A 23,377-nucleotide genomic window follows, 5' to 3' on the forward strand; every position below is an offset into this window, starting at 1 on the left:
TTTAGTGTATCTAGAGTATGGTTAAATGCTGGTTTTTAATCACACAAATACTTCAATTGCTTGGTGCACCAGGGTATCAGTTGCTAGTTATCTCTGTATTTATCCATGCTGTTACAGAGGGAAAGTACAGACCGTGAGGTTGGATCAGTTGTCATACCCATATTTGGGGAGCTTTGATTTTTTTAACCTTCATCTGCTTAACTGTCACATGTAGCAGCTCAGGTGAAAAGTACTTTTATTGTGGGGACTTTCCCTTAGTGCTCTATGGTGCACAAGAGCAGACCTATGTAGAAGCATTTAAGTATTTTGTGCATCAACAGGACAATTAAAGGAATAAATTCTCATTGTATCTTTCAGCCCCTGAAGACAAAACCACAGTGACAGTAATTAGGTCAAGCCATTGTATTCAGAGAGAGTCAGCTTTGGTCTTTGAGAGTGAGTCCCCTTTACCCCACCGTCAAGACTCACTGAGCAGATGGGAAAGTTCAGGTGGAACATGCAGTGAATAGCAAACACGGTGGGGGGCGCTCACTGTCATGCACTGCCATGCTTGCCATGGTCAGCAGACCTGTCTTCTACTTGACAACAGGCAGGTTGAGAAACATTTTCTTGGAGAGTTTCTTGATTCTTGCCAGTTGTGGCAGGATGGACTGACTTAGAGGAGCTCAGGAAGATTGTTAACACAGAAGCAAAAGGTGAATTGTACTCCTCAGCAGGCCCATGTTAGAGCAGCAGGTACTCGAAGCCTCAGCCACTCCTGGGACACAACATAATTCCCCTAATGATTTGAAATTTGGTGGAGAGTGTGTCGCTAATCCCTGTGTCCAGGGACAAAAAGAGACATAAAGAGCAAAAAGTTATAAAATAAGTGTGCCTAACATCTGCTTATTGTGGGAGGTAGGGATTTAAGATATAAGAATTTAGCTGCAGGAGCAAACACACACCTGTAATCTCAGCACTTTGGGAGGCCAACACAGTAGGACAGTTTGAGCCCAGGAGTTTGACATGAGCCAGGCAACATAGTAAGTCCCCATTTGTACAAAAATGTTTTTGGAGAAAAGTAGTTGAGTGTGGGGGCACATGCCTGTAGTCCCAGGTATGTGGGAGGCTGAGACAAGAAAATCACTTCAGCCTGGGAGATGGAGGCTGCAGTGAACTCTGATCACCACAATGTAAGTCAGCCTGTGAGTCTGGAGACCCGACCTGGCGCCTTGAAGGGGGGTCCCCCTGCACCGGTAGAAGTTGGCTCAAGGAGGTTCTGAAAACAGGACTCCCGGGGGTCCAGCCCTGGAGGACCCGAAGCTCCCACTCCCATAACGACCTCTACTACATCCACGCTCCAGCCACCACTGCTACTGCCACAGAACCCCCGCCACGTGTCGCCGAACCTTTTTAAAGGGGCCACAGCCAGAGTTTGAAGAGCAAAGCAGGAGTCGGCCTGGGGAATGCGCATGCGGGAGGCACGAGCCCATTCCCCTGTGACGGTGGTTCCAACGGTTGGCTGAGGACGATTCCCTGAGCCTTGACAAAGCAGGAGCCTTCCGTGACAGTGCGTCAGTGTCGAGGCTCCAGCCTGACCAATCCAGGGGGTCGACAAAACAGATTCGGGACATTATGCTACACAGAGGGGCTACCAGGATGCAGAAACAGCAGATGGAGTCCGGGGAAAGCGGGGTGGCATCCCAGCCTCAGGCCTGCCAGTACGGTGTTCAGGTGAGCCTCCAAAGTCATGGCCCTAGTGAACTCGAGGACAGGTTTGTCTGTGTGCCGAAGGACTACTCTCTCACCCGAGGGTCATTCTCCCAAAGAACAGAGACCCGCAGCCTCAGTGATTGCCTGGGGGTGTGTCTCTCTGCCACTGCTGTATGTCTGGTGCGTGTGTCTCCCATTCTCTCTTCTCTCTCTGTCACTCACTCTCTGTCTGTTTCTCTCACTTTCTCTGTCTCTGTGTGTGTGTGAGCCCGTGTGCGTGTGTGTTTATGTGCCCAGTGCGTTACAAAGCGATCTCTTGCATGTCAGCTTGTCTTTAGTGGGCCCCAGTCTGCGTCTCTGCCTGGGTCATGTGGCCGGTTGTCAATCATTTCCGCGGCAGTTCCACTTTGGCTTTCTGAAGACCTCGACAATGCGAAAAGCGTCGGTCTCAGAGAAACTGAAATTTCATCCCGATCCTGAGCTGCCTCTTTTCTAGAATCAAGATGACCACACTCCAACAACAACAACAAAAAAACAAAAACAAACAAACAAAAAAAACTACAAGGAGCTAACTGTTTTCCAGTAGGGGAGGACACCAGTGTGAAAGGAGATGGTTCTATCTCCTCACGGCTCTTCTCTGAGAAATGAAGCCATGCTACGAATCAATCTTCAAGAGAAGCTGAAAACGGGACATAACAAGGATGCCTGTCAATGGAAAGCAAGCCTCTCAGGACAAGTCACCCGTTTGGCACTCCTCCCCTTATGCCCTTGGAGGTGGTTTCCAGTTGTTCCACGGTTTCCAAGGCTTCCAGTGTTGCTGGTTTCCAGGACTGGGGCTGGGTGCAGGAGAGGTGGAGTAAGGGCTACCTGGGCGGTGGAGGGTTGGAAGTAGGGTGAATTTTGGAGAAACCTCTTTGCTCCTCGGGCAGGCATTTCAAAATGGGGCTTCGGTCAGGCACGGGGCCCCTCGTGGTTCCCAGGGGTACTTTGATATTCCTTGTCATTGATGAAAACGTTACTTATTCCGCCTTCCACCGGGCACAAGCCTGAACACCACCGTTTGTTTCGCCGTCGCCCCTTATGCCTCCGGTGACACACAATCAAACCATCTGCCATGAGACACGCCACTACCACGCGTGATCCCATGGACTCCACGTTGGATTCACCCCTTTTCCTGTTTGCACGTGTCCTGGAAAGAGCGGTCGGCTTTCCGGAGGCCCAGAGCTTTTAGAAGCCGGGCACTCCACTGCTCTTCCAAAGGAGGAGGGAGGCAGACGGCTAATGGATCAGTGAACTTTCAGCTGAAAACACGCCTTGAGACCCATGGGATAGATCTGTGCTGCAGAGAGGTCTTGCCTGCCTCATCAGATGTGGTGAGCCCATCCTATCTCACTCGGAGGGAGCCAAAATCGGATCTGAACGGGAGTCCCCAGAAGCCAGTAGGCGCCCTGAAACTCCCCATCCCTCCGTGGAAGTCGGCTCAAGGAGGTCCGGAGGACAGGACTCCTGGGGGCTTGGCCCTGGGACAGTACATCCGCGGCCCTCTCTCCCACGCTGCCCCAAACCGGGCCCCGGATCCAGCAGCCACCACGGCTGAGGCAGGAGACTAGCTGACACCACACAACCTAGGCCTAATTTAAAGCGGACACAGCCTGAGAGCCAGGAGCGGAGACCGAGTCGGCCCAGCCAAAGCGCATGCGCGAGGCACGAGCGGCTCTTCCCTTCACAGTGCTTCCCACGGTTGTCTTAGAAACCGATCGCTGAGGGTTGGCAAAGCAGAAGCCCTCCGTGGCAGTGCTTGGGTGGCAGGGCTCTGAGGCTCCGGCCTGACCTCTCCACGAGGTCGACGGGAACGTCTCCGGATGCCAGGAGTCGCAAAGGGCCGACCAGGATGAGGAAACCCCAGGCGGAGTCCGGGGGAAGCAGCACGGCATCCCAGCCTCAGGCCTACCCAGACGCTGTTGGGGTGAGTCTCCCCAAAAGTCGTGCCGCCGTCATCTCGAGGACAGGTAGGCCTGCAGGCCCCTGGGCTGTTCTCTCACCCGAGGGTCGTTCTCGTCGCGAGCAGAACCCCGCAGCCTCAGGGGTTGCCTGGAGGTGTGTGTTTCAATACCTCTGCTGTATGACTCTGTGTGTGTGTGTGTGTGTGTGTGTGTGTATGCGCGTGTCTGTGTGTCTGTGTGTGTGTGTGTGTGTATGCGCGTGTCTGTGTGTCTGTCTGTGTCTGTGTGTGTGTCTCCCATTCTCTCTTCTATCTCTGTCTCTCAGTCTCTGTGTCTTTCTTTCCCTCTCTCTGTCGGTTAGTGTGTGTGTGCCCTTGTGCGTGTGTGTCTTTGGACGAATGTGCCCTGTGCACCACAAAGCGATTTCTGGCATGTGGGCCTGTCTTTGCTGAGCCTCTTTCTGCGTCTCTGCCTGGGTCATGAGGCCGGTTGTCAATCGTTTTCGCCGCCGCGGATCCACTTTGGGTGTGTGAAGGCCTGGCCCACGTGAGGAGATGTATCGGTCACGGAGCAATTGAAATCTCATCCCCATCATGAGCTGCCTCTTTTCTAAGATCAAGATGACCACACAGCAACCAAGGAAAAGAGCCCCACCAGAGCTCTTTGTCCTGCAGTAGCGGAGCAGAACCACATCAGAGAAGATGGCTGTATCTTTTCACGGCTCTTCTCTGAGGAATGAAGCCACACCACGATACCGTGTAGAAGAAGAAGCCGGGAATGGGAGATGGCAACAATCCCTGTCCCTGGAATGCTGGCCTCTCTGGACAAGCCACCCTTTTGGAACCCCTCCACTTATGCCCCTGGCGGTGGCACGGCGCTGTATCCTGCCGGGGCTCTGGCCTCTGCTCTATCCTTCCTCTAGCTCTGCCTCACGTGTTTCTCAGGGGCCTGGATGCCTCTCGCTCTGGCCAAATGTCTTCAACAAAGACGACTTCCCAGTGCGTCAGGGACACACTTCCTGCAGATCCGTGTCATGATTGTATCTCTCTCCAAACGTCTTTCTGCTTCATTGGGCAGGTCTCATGACCCTGGATTTCTTGGCTTCCATACGTGTCTCAGACAGGGAAGCTTCCTTGTTCTCCAGGTTTCTCCTCATGGGTGGGTGGATTGCCTAGAATGAGCGCTAGGCGAGCGTGACTGGCCTTGTCTTCTAGGACAGGTGGTGTCGCATTTCCTCTGCACTTCCTGTCTCATTCTTGAGGGACCTCCTGTCCTCTGCTCCTGGGTGGACTGATTCCCTTGATCTTGTGGCCGAAACGAATGTCAGGGAACCAGAGGGACTGGGCTGGGGCTGGGGCTGGGGCTGGGGCTGGGGCTGGGGCTGGGGCTGGGTGCAGGGGAAGTTGCGTCAGGGCTACCAGGGAGGAGGAGGGTTGGGTGTGGGGCGAATTCTGCAGAGACTTCTTTGCTCCTCTGATAGGCATTTGAAAACCTGGCTTGGGTCAGGCACAGGCCCCCCACCCACCGAATCCCAGGTGTTCTTTGATTTCCCTTGGCATTGACCGAAGGGTCACTTGTTCCCGCCTTCCACTGGCCCATACCTGGACACCACCGTTTGTTTCGACGTCTCCCAATATGCCCCCGGTGACACACATTCACACCATCTGCTGTGGGATACGCCAGTGCCACGCGTGGTCACATGGTCTCCACCTCGGCTTCGCCCCTGTTCCTGCCTGCACGTGTCCTGTAAAGCGCGGTCGGCTTTCCGGAGCCCCAGGACTTTTAGAAGCGGGGCAGGCCCCTGCTCTTTCGAAGGAGGAGCGAGGCCGAGGGCTGATGGATCAGTGAAGGTTCACCTGACGCTGCGCCTTGAGACCTATGGGATCATTCTGTGCTGCAGCGAGGCCCTGCCTGCCTCACCAGATGTGGTGAGCCCATCCTATCTCACTGGGAGGGGGCCAAAATCGGATCTGAACGGGAGTCCCCAGAACACAGCACGCGTCTTGAAGCTCCCCTTCCCTCGGTGGTCTTGAAGCTTCCCCTTCACTGTGGGAGGGGTCTTGAAGCTTCCCCTTCCCACAGTGCTTCCCACGGTTGTCTTAGAAACCGGTCCCTGAGGCTCGGCAAAGCAGGAGCCCTCCGCGGCAGTGCTTTGGTGGCGGGGCTCTGAGGCTCCGGCCTGACATCTCTACAGGGTCGACGGGAACGTCTCCGGTTGGCAGGATTCGCAAAGGGCCGACCAGGATGAGCAAACCCCAGGCGGAGTCCGGGGGAAGCAGCACGGCATTCCAGCCTCAGGCCTGCCCGGACGCTGTTGGGGTGAGTCTCCCCAAATGTCGTGCCGCCGTCATCTCGAGGACAGGTCGGCCTGCGTGCCCCTGGGCTGTTCTCTCACCCGAGGGTCGTTCTCGTCGACAGCAGAACCCCGCAGCCTCAGAGGTTGCCTGGAGGGGTGTGTTTCAATGCCTCTGCTGTATGACTCTGCGTGTGTGTCTGTGTGTGTGTGTGTGTGTGTGTGTGTGTGTCTCCCATTCTCTCTTCTCTCTCTGTCTCTCAGTCTCTGTGTCTTTCTTTCCCTCTCTCTGTCGGTTAGTGTGTGTGTGCCCTTGTGCAAGGATGACTTCCCAGTGCGTCAGGGACACACTTCCTGCAGATCCGTGTCATGATTGTATCTCTGTCCAAGCGTCTTTCTGCTCCATTGGGCAGGTCTCATGACCCTGGATTTCTTGGCTTCCATACGTGTCTCAGACAGGGAAGCTTCCTTGTTCTCCAGGTTTCTCCTCATGGGTGGGTGGATTGCCTAGAATGAGCGCTAGGCGACCGTGACTGGCCTTGTCTTCTAGGATAGGTGGTGTCGCATTTCCTCTGCACTTCCTGTCTCATTGTTGAGGGACATCCTCTCCTCTGCTTCTGGGTGGACTGACTCCCTTGATCTTGTGGCCGAAACGAAAGTCAGGGAACCAGAGGGACTGGGCTGGGGCTGGGGCTGGGGCTGGGGCTGGGGCTGGGGCTGGGGCTGGGTGCAGGGGAAGTTGTGTCAGGGCTACCAGGGAGGAGGAGGGTTGCGGGTGGGGCGAATTCTGCAGAAACTTCTTTGCTCCTCTGATAGGCATTTGAAAACCTGGCTTGGGTCAGGCACTGGGCCCCCACCCACGGAATCCCAGGTGTTCTTTGATTTCCCGTGGCATTGACCGAAAGGTCACTTGTTCCCCCCTTCCACTGGCACATACCTGCACACCACCGTTGGTTTCGCCGTCTCCCGATATGCCCCCGGTGACACACATTCACACCATGTGCTGTGGGATACGCCAGTGCCACGCGTGGTCACATGGTCTCCACCTCGGATTCCCCCCGTTCCTGCCCGCACGTGTCCTGTAAAGCGCGGTTGGCTTTCCGGAGCCCCAGGGCTTATAGAAGCGGGGCAGGCCACTGCTCTTTCGAAGGAGGAGGGAGGCAGAGGGCTGATGGATCAGTGAAGTTTCAGCTGACGCTGCGCCTTGAGACCTATGGGATCATTCTATGCTGCAGCGAGGCCCTGCCTGCCTCACCAGATGTGATGAGCCCATCCTATCTCACTGGGAGGGGGCCAAAATCGGATATGAACGGGAGTCCCCAGAACACAGCAGGCGTCCTGAAGCTCCCCTTCCCTCGGTGGAAGTCGGCTCAAGGGGATCCTGAGGGCGGGATTGCTGGGGGTTTGGCCCTGGGACAGGGAACCGGCGGGCCCCTCTCCCACGGCGTCCCAAGCTGGACCCCGTATCCACACGCCGCCGCGGCTGCAGCGGGAGCCTCGCTGCAGCCGCGCAGAGGGTTCATTATTTAAAGGGGACGCAGCCTGACTGCCAGGAGCGGAGCGCGATTCGATCCAGCCAATGCGCATGCGCGAGGCGCGAGCGGCTTCTGCCGTCACAGTGCTTCCCACGGTTGTCTTAGAAACCGGTCCCTGAGGCTCGGCAAAGCAGGAGCCCTTCGCGGCAGTGCTTGGGTGGCGGGGCTCTGAGGCTCCGGCCTGACATCTCTACGGGGTCGACGGGAACGTCTCCGGATGCCAGGAGTCGCAAAGGGCCGACCAGGATGAGGAAACCCCAGGCGGAGTCCGGGGGAAGCAGCACGGCATCCCAGCCTCAGGCCTGCCCGGACGCTGTTGGGGTGAGTCTCCCCAAATGTCGTGCCGCCGTCATCTCGAGGACAGGTCGGCCTGCGTGCCCCTGGGCTGTTCTCTCACCCGAGGGTCGTTCTCGTCGAGAGCAGAACCCCGCAGCCTCAGGGGTTGCCTGGAGGGCTGTGTTTCAATGCCTTTGCTGTATGACTCTGTGTGTGTGTGTGTGTGTGTGTGTGTGTGTGTCTCCCATTCTCTCTTCTCTCTCTGTCTCTCAGTCTCTGTGTCTTTCTTTCCCTCTCTCTGTCGGTTAGTGTGTGTGTGCCCTTGTGCTTGTGTGTCTTTGGACGAATGTGCCCTGGGCACCACAAAGCGATTTCTGGCATGTCGGCCTGTCTTTGCTGAGCCTCTTTCTGCGTCTCTGCCTGGGTCATGAGGCCGGTTGTCAATCGTTTTCGCCGCCGCGGATCCACTTTGGGTGTGTGAAGGCCTGGCCCACGTGAGGAGATGTATCGGTCACGGAGCAATTGAAATCTCATCCCCATCATGAGCTGCCTCTTTTCTAAGATCAAGATGACCACACAGCAACCAAGGAAAAGAGCCCCACCAGAGCTCTTTGTCCTGCAGTAGCGGAGCAGAACCACATCAGAGAAGATGGCTGTATCTTTTCACGGTTCTTCTCTGAGGAATGAAGCCACACCACGATACCGTGTAGAAGAAGAAGCCGGGAATGGGAGATGGCAACAATCCCTGTCCCTGGAATGCTGGCCTCTCTGGACAAGCCACCCTTTTGGAACCCCTCCACTTATGCCCCTGGCGGTGGCACGGCGCTGTATCCTGCCGGGGCTCTGGCCTCTGCTCTATCCTTCCTCTTGCTCTGCCTCACGTGTTTCTCAGGGGCCTGGATGCCTCTCGCTCTGGCCAAATGTCTTCAACAAAGATGACTTCCCAGTGCGTCAGGGACACACTTCCTGCAGATCCGTGTCATGATTGTATCTCTCTCCAAACGTCTTTCTGCTTCATTGGGCAGGTCTCATGACCCTGGATTTCTTGGCTTCCAAACGTGTCTCAGACAGGGAAGCTTCCTTGTTCTCCAGGTTTCTCCTCATGGGTGGGTGGATTGCCTAGAATGAGCGCTAGGCGAGCGTGACTGGCCTTGTCTTCTAGGACAGGTGGTGTCGCATTTCCTCTGCACTTCCTGTCTCATTCTTGAGGGACCTCCTGTCCTCTGCTCCTGGGTGGACTGATTCCCTTGATCTTGTGGCCGAAACGAATGTCAGGGAACCAGAGGGACTGGGCTGGGGCTGGGGCTGGGGCTGGGGCTGGGGCTGGGGCTGGGGCTGGGTGCAGGGGAAGCTGCGTCAGGGCTACCAGGGAGGAGGAGGGTTGGGTGTGGGGCGAGTTCTGCAGAAACTTCTTTGCTCCTCTGATAGGCATTTGAAAACCTGGCTTGGGTCAGGCACAGGCCCCCCACCCACCGAATCCCAGGTGTTCTTTGATTTCCCTTGGCATTGACCGAAGGGTCACTTGTTCCCGCCTTCCACTGGCCCATACCTGGACACCACCGTTTGTTTCGCCGTCTCCCAATATGCCCCCGGTGACACACATTCACACCATCTGCTGTGGGATACGCCAGTGCCACGCGTGGTCACATGGTCTCCACCTCGGCTTCGCCCCTGTTCCTGCCTGCACGTGTCCTGTAAAGCGCGGTCGGCTTTCCGGAGCCCCAGGGCTTTTAGAAGCGGGGCAGGCCCCTGCTCTTTCGAAGGAGGAGCGAGGCCGAGGGCTGATGGATCAGTGAAGGTTCACCTGACGCTGCGCCTTGAGACCTATGGGATCATTCTGTGCTGCAGCGAGGCCCTGCCTGCCTCACCAGATGTGGTGAGCCCATCCTATCTCACTGGGAGGGGGCCAAAATCGGATCTGATCGGGAGTCCCCAGAACACAGCACGCTTCTTGAAGCTCCCCTTCCCTCGGTGGAAGTCGGCTCAAGGGGATCCTGAGGGCGGACTGCTGGGGGTTTGGCCCTGGGACAGTGAACTGGCGGCCCCCTCTCCCACGGCGTCCCAAGCTGGACCCCGTATCCACACGCCTCCACGGCTGCAGAGGGAGCCTCGCTGCAGCCGCGCAGAGGGGGCATTATTTAAAGGGGACGCACCCTGTCTGCCAGGAGCGGAGCGCGAGTCGGTCCAGCCAATGCGCATGCGCGAGGCGCGAGCGGCTTCTACTGTCACAGTGCTTGCCACGGTTGTCTTAGAAACCGGTCCCTGAGGCTCGGCAAAGCAGGAGCCCTCCGCGGCAGTGCTTGGGTGGCGGGGCTCTGAGGCTCCGGCCTGACATCTCTACGGGGTCGACGGGAACGTCTCCGGATGCCAGGAGTCGCAAAGGGCCGACCAGGATGAGGAAACCCCAGGCGGAGTCCGGGGGAAGCAGCACGGCATCCTAGCCTCAGGCCTGCCCGGACGCTGTTGGGGTGAGTCTCCCCAAAAGTCATGCCGCCGTCATCTCGAGGACAGGTCGGCCTGCGTGCCCCTGGGCTGTTCTCTCACCCGAGGGTCGTTCTCGTCGAGAGCAGAACCCCGCAGCCTCAGGGGTTGCCTGGAGGGTTGTGTTTCAATGCCTTTGCTGTATGACTCTGTGTGTGTGTGTGTGTGTGTGTGTGTGTGCATGTGTGTGTGTGTGTGTGTGTCTCCCATTCTCTCTTCTCTCTCTGTCTCTCAGTCTCTGTGTCTTTCTTTCCCTCTCTCTGTCGGTTAGTGTGTGTGTGCCCTTGTGCTTGTGTGTCTTTGGACGAATGTGCCCTGTGCACCACAAAGCGATTTCTGGCATGTCGGCCTGTCTTTGCTGAGCCTCTTTCTGCGTCTCTGCCTGGGTCATGAGGCCGGTTGTCAATCGTTTTCGCCGCCGCGGATCCACTTTGGGTGTGTGAAGGCCTGGCCCACGTGAGGAGATGTATCGGTCACGGAGCAATTGAAATCTCATCCCCATCATGAGCTGCCTCTTTTCTAAGATCAAGATGACCACACAGCAACCAAGGAAAAGAGCCCCACCAGAGCTCTTTGTCCTGCAGTAGCGGAGCAGAACCACATCAGAGAAGATGGCTGTATCTTTTCACGGTTCTTCTCTGAGGAATGAAGCCACACCACGATACCGTGTAGAAGAAGAAGCCGGGAATGGGAGATGGCAACAATCCCTGTCCCTGGAATGCTGGCCTCTCTGGACAAGCCACCCTTTTGGAACCCCTCCACTTATGCCCCTGGCGGTGGCACGGCGCTGTATCCTGCCGGGGCTCTGGCCTCTGCTCTATCCTTCCTCTTGCTCTGCCTCACGTGTTTCTCAGGGGCCTGGATGCCTCTCGCTCTGGCCAAATGTCTTCAACAAAGATGACTTCCCAGTGCGTCAGGGACACACTTCCTGCAGATCCGTGTCATGATTGTATCTCTCTCCAAACGTCTTTCTGCTTCATTGGGCAGGTCTCATGACCCTGGATTTCTTGGCTTCCATACGTGTCTCAGACAGGGAAGCTTCCTTGTTCTCCAGGTTTCTCCTCATGGGTGGGTGGATTGCCTAGAATGAGCGCTAGGCGAGCGTGACTGGCCTTGTCTTCTAGGACAGGTGGTGTCGCATTTCCTCTGCACTTCCTGTCTCATTCTTGAGGGACCTCCTGTCCTCTGCTCCTGGGTGGACTGATTCCCTTGATCTTGTGGCCGAAACGAATGTCAGGGAACCAGAGGGACTGGGCTGGGGCTGGGGCTGGGGCTGGGGCTGGGGCTGGGGCTGGGGCTGGGGCTGGGTGCAGGGGAAGTTGCGTCAGGGCTACCAGGGAGGAGGAGGGTTGGGTGTGGGGCGAATTCTGCAGAAACTTCTTTGCTCCTCTGATAGGCATTTGAAAACCTGGCTTGGGTCAGGCACAGGCCCCCCACCCACCGAATCCCAGGTGTTCTTTGATTTCCCTTGGCATTGACCGAAGGGTCACTTGTTCCCGCCTTCCACTGGCCCATACCTGGACACCACCGTTTGTTTCGCCGTCTCCCAATATGCCTCCGGTGACACACATTCACACCATCTGCTGTGGGATACGCCAGTGCCACGCGTGGTCACATGGTCTCCACCTCGGCTTCGCCCCTGTTCCTGCCTGCACGTGTCCTGTAAAGCGCGGTCGGCTTTCCGGAGCCCCAGGGCTTTTAGAAGCGGGGCAGGCCCCTGCTCTTCCGAAGGAGGAGCGAGGCCGAGGGCTGATGGCTCAGTGAAGGTTCACCTGACGCTGCGCCTTGAGACCTATGGGATCATTCTGTGCTGCAGCGAGGCCCTGCCTGCCTCACCAGATGTGGTGAGCCCATCCTATCTCACTGGGAGGGGGCCAAAATCGGATCTGAACGGGAGTCCCCAGAACACAGCACGCGTCTCGAAGCTCCCCTTCCCTCGGTGGAAGTCGGCTCAAGGGGATCCTGAGGGCGGACTGCTGGGGGTTTGGCCCTGGGACAGTGAACTGGCGGCCCCCTCTCCCACGGCGTCCCAAGCTGGACCCCGTATCCACACGCCGCCACGGCTGCAGAGGGAGCCTCGCTGCAGCCGCGCAGAGGGGGCATTATTTAAAGGGGACGCACCCTGTCTGCCAGGAGCGGAGCGCGAGTCGGTCCAGCCAATGCGCATGCGCGAGGCGCGAGCGGCTTCTGCCGTCACAGTGCTTCCCACGGTTGTCTTAGAAACCGGTCCCTGAGGCTCGGCAAAGCAGGAGCCCTCCGCGGCAGTGCTTGGGTGGCGGGGCTCTGAGGCTCCGGCCTGACATCTCTACAGGGTCGACGGGAACGTCTCCGGTTGGCAGGATTCGCAAAGGGCCGACCAGGATGAGCAAACCCCAGGCGGAGTCCGGGGGAAGCAGCACGGCATTCCAGCCTCAGGCCTGCCCGGACGCTGTTGGGGTGAGTCTCCCCAAATGTCGTGCCGCCGTCATCTCGAGGACAGGTCGGCCTGCGTGCCCCTGGGCTGTTCTCTCACCCGAGGGTCGTTCTCGTCGACAGCAGAACCCCGCAGCCTCAGAGGTTGCCTGGAGGGGTGTGTTTCAATGCCTCTGCTGTATGACTCTGCGTGTGTGTGTGTGTGTGTGTGTGTGTGTGTGTGTGTGTGTGTCTCCCATTCTCTCTTCTCTCTCTGTCTCTCAGTCTCTGTGTCTTTCTTTCCCTCTCTCTGTCGGTTAGTGTGTGTGTGCCCTTGTGCAAGGATGACTTCCCAGTGAGTCAGGGACACACTTACTGCAGATCCGTGTCATGATTGTATCTCTCTCCAAGCGTCTTTCTGCTCCATTGGGCAGGTCTCATGACCCTGGATTTCTTGGCTTCCATACGTGTCTCAGACAGGGAAGCTTCCTTGTTCTCCAGGTTTCTCCTCATGGGTGGGTGGATTGCCTAGAATGAGCGCTAGGCGACCGTGACTGGCCTTGTCTTCTAGGATAGGTGGTGTCGCATTTCCTCTGCACTTCCTGTCTCATTGTTGAGGGACATCCTCTCCTCTGCTCCTGGGTGGACTGACTCCCTTGATCTTGTGGCCGAAACGAAAGTCAGGGAACCAGAGGGACTGGGCTGGGGCTGGGGCTGGGGCTGGGGCTGGGTGCAGGGGAAGTTGTGTCAGGGCTACCAGGGAGGAGGAGGGTTGCGGGTGGGGCGAATTCTGCAGAAACTTCTTTGCTCCTCTGATAGGCATTTGAAAACCTGGCTTGGGTCAGGCACTGGGCCCCCACCCACGGAATCCCAGGTGTTCTTTGATTTCCCTTGGCATTGACCGAAAGGTCACTTGTTCCCCCCTTCCACTGGCACATACCTGCACACCACCGTTGGTTTCGCCGTCTCCCGATATGCCCCCGGTGACACACATTCACACCATGTGCTGTGGGATACGCCAGTGCCACGCGTGGTCACATGGTCTCCACCTCGGATTCCCCCGTTCCTGCCCGCACGTGTCCTGTAAAGCGCGGTCGGCTTTCCGGAGCCCCAGGGCTTATAGAAGCGGGGCAGGCCACTGCTCTTTCGAAGGAGGAGGGAGGCAGAGGGCTGATGGATCAGTGAAGTTTCAGCTGACGCTGCGCCTTGAGACCTATGGGATCATTCTGTGCTGCAGCGAGGCCCTGCCTGCCTCACCAGATGTGATGAGCCCATCCTATCTCACTGGGAGGGGGCCAAAATCGGATATGAACGGGAGCCCCCAGAACACAGCAGGCGTCCTGAAGCTCCCCTTCCCTCGGTGGAAGTCGGCTCAAGGGGATCCTGAGGGCGGGATTGCTGGGGGTTTGGCCCTGGGACAGGGAACCGGCGGCCCCCTCTCCCACGGCGTCCCAAGCTGGACCCCGTACCCACACGCCGCCGCGGCTGCAGCGGGAGCCTCGCTGCAGCCGCGCAGAGGGTTCATTATTTAAAGGGGACGCAGCCTGACTGCCAGGAGCGGAGCGCGATTCGATCCAGCCAATGCGCATGCGCGAGGCGCGAGCGGCTTCTGCCGTCACAGTGCTTCCCACGGTTGTCTTAGAAACTGGTCCCTGAGGCTCGGCAAAGCAGGAGCCCTTCGCGGCAATGCTTGGGTGGCGGGGCTCTGAGGCTCCGGCCTGACATCTCTACGGGGTCGACGGGAACGTCTCCGGATGCCAGGAGTCGCAAAGGGCCGACCAGGATGAGGAAACCCCAGGCAGAGTCCGGGGGAAGCAGCACGGCATCCTAGCCTCAGGCCTGCCCGGACGCTGTTGGGGTGAGTCTCCCCAAAAGTCATGCCGCCGTCATCTCGAGGACAGGTCGGCCTGCGTGCCCCTGGGCTGTTCTCTCACCCGAGGGTCGTTCTCGTCGAGAGCAGAACCCCGCAGCCTCAGGGGTTGCCTGGAGGGTTGTGTTTCAATGCCTTTGCTGTATGACTCTGTCTGTGTGTGTGTGTGTGTGTGTGTGTGTGTGTGTGTCTCCCATTCTCTCTTCTCTCTCTGTCTCTCAGTCTCTGTGTCTTTCTTTCCCTCTCTCTGTCGGTTAGTGTGTGTGTGCCCTTGTGCTTGTGTGTCTTTGGACGAATGTGCCCTGTGCACCACAAAGCGATTTCTGGCATGTCGGCCTGTCTTTGCTGAGCCTCTTTCTGCGTCTCTGCCTGGGTCATCAGGCCGGTTGTCAATCGTTTTCGCCGCCGCGGATCCACTTTGGGTGTGTGAAGGCCTGGCCCACGTGAGGAGATGTATCGGTCACGGAGCAATTGAAATCTCATCCCCATCATGAGCTGCCTCTTTTCTAAGATCAAGATGACCACACAGCAACCAAGGAAAAGAGCCCCACCAGAGCTCTTTGTCCTGCAGTAGCGGAGCAGAACCACATCAGAGAAGATGGCTGTATCTTTTCACGGTTCTTCTCTGAGGAATGAAGCCACACCACGATACCGTGTAGAAGAAGAAGCCGGGAATGGGAGATGGCAACAATCCCTGTCCCTGGAATGCTGGCCTCTCTGGACAAGCCACCCTTTTGGAACCCCTCCACTTATGCCCCTGGCGGTGGCACGGCGCTGTATCCTGCCGGGGCTCTGGCCTCTGCTCTATCCTTCCTCTTGCTCTGCCTCACGTGTTTCTCAGGGGCCTGGATGCCTCTCGCTCTGGCCAAATGTCTTCAACAAAGATGACTTCCCAGTGCGTCAGGGACACACTTCCTGCAGATCCGTGTCATGATTGTATCTCTCTCCAAACGTCTTTCTGCTTCATTGGGCAGGTCTCATGACCCTGGATTTCTTGGCTTCCATACGTGTCTCAGACAGGGAAGCTTCCTTGTTCTCCAGGTTTCTCCTCATGGGTGGGTGGATTGCCTAGAATGAGCGCTAGGCGAGCGTGACTGGCCTTGTCTTCTAGGACAGGTGGTGTCGCATTTCCTCTGCACTTCCTGTCTCATTCTTGAGGGACCTCCTGTCCTCTGCTCCTGGGTGGACTGATTCCCTTGATCTTGTGGCCGAAACGAATGTCAGGGAACCAGAGGGACTGGGCTGGGGCTGGGGCTGGGGCTGGGGCTGGGGCTGGGGCTGGGGCTGGGGCTGGGTGCAGGGGAAGTTGCGTCAGGGCTACCAGGGAGGAGGAGGGTTGGGTGTGGGGCGAATTCTGCAGAAACTTCTTTGCTCCTCTGATAGGCATTTGAAAACCTGGCTTGGGTCAGGCACAGGCCCCCCACCCACCGAATCCCAGGTGTTCTTTGATTTCCCTTGGCATTGACCGAAGGGTCACTTGTTCCCGCCTTCCACTGGCCCATACCTGGACACCACCGTTTGTTTCGCCGTCTCCCAATATGCCTCCGGTGACACACATTCACACCATCTGCTGTGGGATACGCCAGTGCCACGCGTGGTCACATGGTCTCCACCTCGGCTTCGCCCCTGTTCCTGCCTGCACGTGTCCTGTAAAGCGCGGTCGGCTTTCCGGAGCCCCAGGGCTTTTAGAAGCGGGGCAGGCCCCTGCTCTTCCGAAGGAGGAGCGAGGCCGAGGGCTGATGGCTCAGTGAAGGTTCACCTGACGCTGCGCCTTGAGACCTATGGGATCATTCTGTGCTGCAGCGAGGCCCTGCCTGCCTCACCAGATGTGCTGAGCCCATCCTATCTCACTGGGAGGGGGCCAAAATCGGATCTGAACGGGAGTCCCCAGAACACAGCACGCGTCTCGAAGCTCCCCTTCCCTCGGTGGAAGTCGGCTCAAGGGGATCCTGAGGGCGGACTGCTGGGGGTTTGGCCCTGGGACAGTGAACTGGCGGCCCCCTCTCCCACGGCGTCCCAAGCTGGACCCCGTATCCACACGCCGCCACGGCTGCAGAGGGAGCCTCGCTGCAGCCGCGCAGAGGGGGCATTATTTAAAGGGGACGCACCCTGTCTGCCAGGAGCGGAGCGCGATTCGGTCCAGCCAATGCGCATGCGCGAGGCGCGAGCGGCTTCTGCCGTCACAGTGCTTCCCACGGTTGTCTTAGAAACCGGTCCCTGAGGCTCGGCAAAGCAGGAGCCCTCCGCGGCAGTGCTTGGGTGGCGGGGCTCTGAGGCTCCGGCCTGACATCTCTACAGGGTCGACGGGAACGTCTCCGGTTGGCAGGATTCGCAAAGGGCCGACCAGGATGAGCAAACCCCAGGCGGAGTCCGGGGGAAGCAGCACGGCATTCCAGCCTCAGGCCTGCCCGGACGCTGTTGGGGTGAGTCTCCCCAAATGTCGTGCCGCCGTCATCTCGAGGACAGGTCGGCCTGCGTGCCCCTGGGCTGTTCTCTCACCCGAGGGTCGTTCTCGTCGACAGCAGAACCCCGCAGCCTCAGAGGTTGCCTGGAGGGGTGTGTTTCAATGCCTCTGCTGTATGACTCTGCGTGTGTGTGTGTGTGTGTGTGTGTGTGTGTGTGTGTGTGTGTGTCTCCCATTCTCTCTTCTCTCTCTGTCTCTCAGTCTCTGTGTCTTTCTTTCCCTCTCTCTGTCGGTTAGTGTGTGTGTGCCCTTGTGCAAGGATGACTTCCCAGTGAGTCAGGGACACACTTACTGCAGATCCGTGTCATGATTGTATCTCTCTCCAAGCGTCTTTCTGCTCCATTGGGCAGGTCTCATGACCCTGGATTTCTTGGCTTCCATACGTGTCTCAGACAGGGAAGCTTCCTTGTTCTCCAGGTTTCTCCTCATGGGTGGGTGGATTGCCTAGAATGAGCGCTAGGCGACCGTGACTGGCCTTGTCTTCTAGGATAGGTGGTGTCGCATTTCCTCTGCACTTCCTGTCTCATTGTTGAGGGACATCCTCTCCTCTGCTCCTGGGTGGACTGACTCCCTTGATCTTGTGGCCGAAACGAAAGTCAGGGAACCAGAGGGACTGGGCTGGGGCTGGGGCTGGGGCTGGGGCTGGGTGCAGGGGAAGTTGTGTCAGGGCTACCAGGGAGGAGGAGGGTTGCGGGTGGGGCGAATTCTGCAGAAACTTCTTTGCTCCTCTGATAGGCATTTGAAAACCTGGCTTGGGTCAGGCACTGGGCCCCCACCCACGGAATCCCAGGTGTTCTTTGATTTCCCTTGGCATTGACCGAAAGGTCACTTGTTCCCCCCTTCCACTGGCACATACCTGCACACCACCGTTGGTTTCGCCGTCTCCCGATATGCCCCCGGTGACACACATTCACACCATGTGCTGTGGGATACGCCAGTGCCACGCGTGGTCACATGGTCTCCACCTCGGATTCCCCCGTTCCTGCCCGCACGTGTCCTGTAAAGCGCGGTCGGCTTTCCGGAGCCCCAGGGCTTATAGAAGCGGGGCAGGCCACTGCTCTTTCGAAGGAGGAGGGAGGCAGAGGGCTGATGGATCAGTGAAGTTTCAGCTGACGCTGCGCCTTGAGACCTATGGGATCATTCTGTGCTGCAGCGAGGCCCTGCCTGCCTCACCAGATGTGATGAGCCCATCCTATCTCACTGGGAGGGGGCCAAAATCGGATATGAACGGGAGCCCCCAGAACACAGCAGGCGTCCTGAAGCTCCCCTTCCCTCGGTGGAAGTCGGCTCAAGGGGATCCTGAGGGCGGGATTGCTGGGGGTTTGGCCCTGGGACAGGGAACCGGCGGCCCCCTCTCCCACGGCGTCCCAAGCTGGACCCCGTATCCACACGCCGCCGCGGCTGCAGCGGGAGCCTCGCTGCAGCCGCGCAGAGGGTTCATTATTTAAAGGGGACGCAGCCTGACTGCCAGGAGCGGAGCGCGATTCGATCCAGCCAATGCGCATGCGCGAGGCGCGAGCGGCTTCTGCCGTCACAGTGCTTCCCACGGTTGTCTTAGAAACTGGTCCCTGAGGCTCGGCAAAGCAGGAGCCCTTCGCGGCAATGCTTGGGTGGCGGGGCTCTGAGGCTCCGGCCTGACATCTCTACGGGGTCGACGGGAACGTCTCCGGATGCCAGGAGTCGCAAAGGGCCGACCAGGATGAGGAAACCCCAGGCAGAGTCCGGGGGAAGCAGCACGGCATCCTAGCCTCAGGCCTGCCCGGACGCTGTTGGGGTGAGTCTCCCCAAAAGTCATGCCGCCGTCATCTCGAGGACAGGTCGGCCTGCGTGCCCCTGGGCTGTTCTCTCACCCGAGGGTCGTTCTCGTCGAGAGCAGAACCCCGCAGCCTCAGGGGTTGCCTGGAGGGTTGTGTTTCAATGCCTTTGCTGTATGACTCTGTGTGTGTGTGTGTGTGTGTGTGTGTGTGTGTGTGTGTGTGTGTCTCCCATTCTCTCTTCTCTCTCTGTCTCTCAGTCTCTGTGTCTTTCTTTCCCTCTCTCTGTCGGTTAGTGTGTGTGTGCCCTTGTGCTTGTGTGTCTTTGGACGAATGTGCCCTGTGCACCACAAAGCGATTTCTGGCATGTCGGCCTGTCTTTGCTGAGCCTCTTTCTGCGTCTCTGCCTGGGTCATGAGGCCGGTTGTCAATCGTTTTCGCCGCCGCGGATCCACTTTGGGTGTGTGAAGGCCTGGCCCACGTGAGGAGATGTATCGGTCACGGAGCAATTGAAATCTCATCCCCATCATGAGCTGCCTCTTTTCTAAGATCAAGATGACCACACAGCAACCAAGGAAAAGAGCCCCACCAGAGCTCTTTGTCCTGCAGTAGCGGAGCAGAACCACATCAGAGAAGATGGCTGTATCTTTTCACGGTTCTTCTCTGAGGAATGAAGCCACACCACGATACCGTGTAGAAGAAGAAGCCGGGAATGGGAGATGGCAACAATCCCTGTCCCTGGAATGCTGGCCTCTCTGGACAAGCCACCCTTTTGGAACCCCTCCACTTATGCCCCTGGCGGTGGCACGGCGCTGTATCCTGCCGGGGCTCTGGCCTCTGCTCTATCCTTCCTCTTGCTCTGCCTCACGTGTTTCTCAGGGGCCTGGATGCCTCTCGCTCTGGCCAAATGTCTTCAACAAAGATGACTTCCCAGTGCGTCAGGGACACACTTCCTGCAGATCCGTGTCATGATTGTATCTCTCTCCAAACGTCTTTCTGCTTCATTGGGCAGGTCTCATGACCCTGGATTTCTTGGCTTCCATACGTGTCTCAGACAGGGAAGCTTCCTTGTTCTCCAGGTTTCTCCTCATGGGTGGGTGGATTGCCTAGAATGAGCGCTAGGCGAGCGTGACTGGCCTTGTCTTCTAGGACAGGTGGTGTCGCATTTCCTCTGCACTTCCTGTCTCATTCTTGAGGGACCTCCTGTCCTCTGCTCCTGGGTGGACTGATTCCCTTGATCTTGTGGCCGAAACGAATGTCAGGGAACCAGAGGGACTGGGCTGGGGCTGGGGCTGGGGCTGGGGCTGGGGCTGGGGCTGGGGCTGGGGCTGGGTGCAGGGGAAGTTGCGTCAGGGCTACCAGGGAGGAGGAGGGTTGGGTGTGGGGCGAATTCTGCAGAAACTTCTTTGCTCCTCTGATAGGCATTTGAAAACCTGGCTTGGGTCAGGCACAGGCCCCCCACCCACCGGATCCCAGGTGTTCTTTGATTTCCCTTGGCATTGACCGAAGGGTCACTTGTTCCCGCCTTCCACTGGCCCATACCTGGACACCACCGTTTGTTTCGCCGTCTCCCAATATGCCTCCGGTGACACACATTCACACCATCTGCTGTGGGATACGCCAGTGCCACGCGTGGTCACATGGTCTCCACCTCGGCTTCGCCCCTGTTCCTGCCTGCACGTGTCCTGTAAAGCGCGGTCGGCTTTCCGGAGCCCCAGGGCTTTTAGAAGCGGGGCAGGCCCCTGCTCTTCCGAAGGAGGAGCGAGGCCGAGGGCTGATGGCTCAGTGAAGGTTCACCTGACGCTGCGCCTTGAGACCTATGGGATCATTCTGTGCTGCAGCGAGGCCCTGCCTGCCTCACCAGATGTGCTGAGCCCATCCTATCTCACTGGGAGGGGGCCAAAATCGGATCTGAACGGGAGTCCCCAGAACACAGCACGCGTCTCGAAGCTCCCCTTCCCTCGGTGGAAGTCGGCTCAAGGGGATCCTGAGGGCGGACTGCTGGGGGTTTGGCCCTGGGACAGTGAACTGGCGGCCCCCTCTCCCACGGCGTCCCAAGCTGGACCCCGTATCCACACGCCGCCACGGCTGCAGAGGGAGCCTCGCTGCAGCCGCGCAGAGGGGGCATTATTTAAAGGGGACGCACCCTGTCTGCCAGGAGCGGAGCGCGAGTCGGTCCAGCCAATGCGCATGCGCGAGGCGCGAGCGGCTTCTGCCGTCACAGTGCTTCCCACGGTTGTCTTAGAAACCGGTCCCTGAGGCTCGGCAAAGCAGGAGCCCTCCGCGGCAGTGCTTGGGTGGCGGGGCTCTGAGGCTCCGGCCTGACATCTCTACAGGGTCGACGGGAACGTCTCCGGTTGGCAGGATTCGCAAAGGGCCGACCAGGATGAGCAAACCCCAGGCGGAGTCCGGGGGAAGCAGCACGGCATTCCAGCCTCAGGCCTGCCCGGACGCTGTTGGGGTGAGTCTCCCCAAATGTCGTGCCGCCGTCATCTCGAGGACAGGTCGGCCTGCGTGCCCCTGGGCTGTTCTCTCACCCGAGGGTCGTTCTCGTCGACAGCAGAACCCCGCAGCCTCAGAGGTTGCCTGGAGGGGTGTGTTTCAATGCCTCTGCTGTATGACTCTGCGTGTGTGTGTGTGTGTGTGTGTGTGTGTGTGTGTGTGTGTGTGTCTCCCATTCTCTCTTCTCTCTCTGTCTCTCAGTCTCTGTGTCTTTCTTTCCCTCTCTCTGTCGGTTAGTGTGTGTGTGCCCTTGTGCAAGGATGACTTCCCAGTGAGTCAGGGACACACTTACTGCAGATCCGTGTCATGATTGTATCTCTCTCCAAGCGTCTTTCTGCTCCATTGGGCAGGTCTCATGACCCTGGATTTCTTGGCTTCCATACGTGTCTCAGACAGGGAAGCTTCCTTGTTCTCCAGGTTTCTCCTCATGGGTGGGTGGATTGCCTAGAATGAGCGCTAGGCGACCGTGACTGGCCTTGTCTTCTAGGATAGGTGGTGTCGCATTTCCTCTGCACTTCCTGTCTCATTGTTGAGGGACATCCTCTCCTCTGCTCCTGGGTGGACTGACTCCCTTGATCTTGTGGCCGAAACGAAAGTCAGGGAACCAGAGGGACTGGGCTGGGGCTGGGGCTGGGGCTGGGGCTGGGTGCAGGGGAAGTTGTGTCAGGGCTACCAGGGAGGAGGAGGGTTGCGGGTGGGGCGAATTCTGCAGAAACTTCTTTGCTCCTCTGATAGGCATTTGAAAACCTGGCTTGGGTCAGGCACTGGGCCCCCACCCACGGAATCCCAGGTGTTCTTTGATTTCCCTTGGCATTGACCGAAAGGTCACTTGTTCCCCCCTTCCACTGGCACATACCTGCACACCACCGTTGGTTTCGCCGTCTCCCGATATGCCCCCGGTGACACACATTCACACCATGTGCTGTGGGATACGCCAGTGCCACGCGTGGTCACATGGTCTCCACCTCGGATTCCCCCGTTCCTGCCCGCACGTGTCCTGTAAAGCGCGGTCGGCTTTCCGGAGCCCCAGGGCTTATAGAAGCGGGGCAGGCCACTGCTCTTTCGAAGGAGGAGGGAGGCAGAGGGCTGATGGATCAGTGAAGTTTCAGCTGACGCTGCGCCTTGAGACCTATGGGATCATTCTGTGCTGCAGCGAGGCCCTGCCTGCCTCACCAGATGTGATGAGCCCATCCTATCTCACTGGGAGGGGGCCAAAATCGGATATGAACGGGAGCCCCCAGAACACAGCAGGCGTCCTGAAGCTCCCCTTCCCTCGGTGGAAGTCGGCTCAAGGGGATCCTGAGGGCGGGATTGCTGGGGGTTTGGCCCTGGGACAGGGAACCGGCGGCCCCCTCTCCCACGGCGTCCCAAGCTGGACCCCGTATCCACACGCCGCCGCGGCTGCAGCGGGAGCCTCGCTGCAGCCGCGCAGAGGGTTCATTATTTAAAGGGGACGCAGCCTGACTGCCAGGAGCGGAGCGCGATTCGATCCAGCCAATGCGCATGCGCGAGGCGCGAGCGGCTTCTGCCGTCACAGTGCTTCCCACGGTTGTCTTAGAAACTGGTCCCTGAGGCTCGGCAAAGCAGGAGCCCTTCGCGGCAATGCTTGGGTGGCGGGGCTCTGAGGCTCCGGCCTGACATCTCTACGGGGTCGACGGGAACGTCTCCGGATGCCAGGAGTCGCAAAGGGCCGACCAGGATGAGGAAACCCCAGGCAGAGTCCGGGGGAAGCAGCACGGCATCCTAGCCTCAGGCCTGCCCGGACGCTGTTGGGGTGAGTCTCCCCAAAAGTCATGCCGCCGTCATCTCGAGGACAGGTCGGCCTGCGTGCCCCTGGGCTGTTCTCTCACCCGAGGGTCGTTCTCGTCGAGAGCAGAACCCCGCAGCCTCAGGGGTTGCCTGGAGGGTTGTGTTTCAATGCCTTTGCTGTATGACTCTGTCTGTGTGTGTGTGTGTGTGTGTGTGTGTGTGTGTGTGTATGTGTCTCCCATTCTCTCTTCTCTCTCTGTCTCTCAGTCTCTGTGTCTTTCTTTCCCTCTCTCTGTCGGTTAGTGTGTGTGTGCCCTTGTGCTTGTGTGTCTTTGGACGAATGTGCCCTGTGCACCACAAAGCGATTTCTGGCATGTCGGCCTGTCTTTGCTGAGCCTCTTTCTGCGTCTCTGCCTGGGTCATCAGG

The 23,377-nt window shown here is 58.3% G+C and overlaps 1 pseudogene; it reads left to right on the forward strand.

The window, feature by feature from the left end:
- The first annotated feature begins 1,505 nt into the window (after nt 1–1,505).
- LOC129017669 (uncharacterized) overlaps nt 1,506–23,377 on the forward strand; it is a 208,404-nt pseudogene continuing 186,532 nt past the window's right edge.

Source organism: Pongo pygmaeus, chromosome 19 (genome assembly GCF_028885625.2).
Source record: "Pongo pygmaeus isolate AG05252 chromosome 19, NHGRI_mPonPyg2-v2.0_pri, whole genome shotgun sequence".
NCBI lineage: Eukaryota > Metazoa > Chordata > Mammalia > Primates > Hominidae > Pongo > Pongo pygmaeus.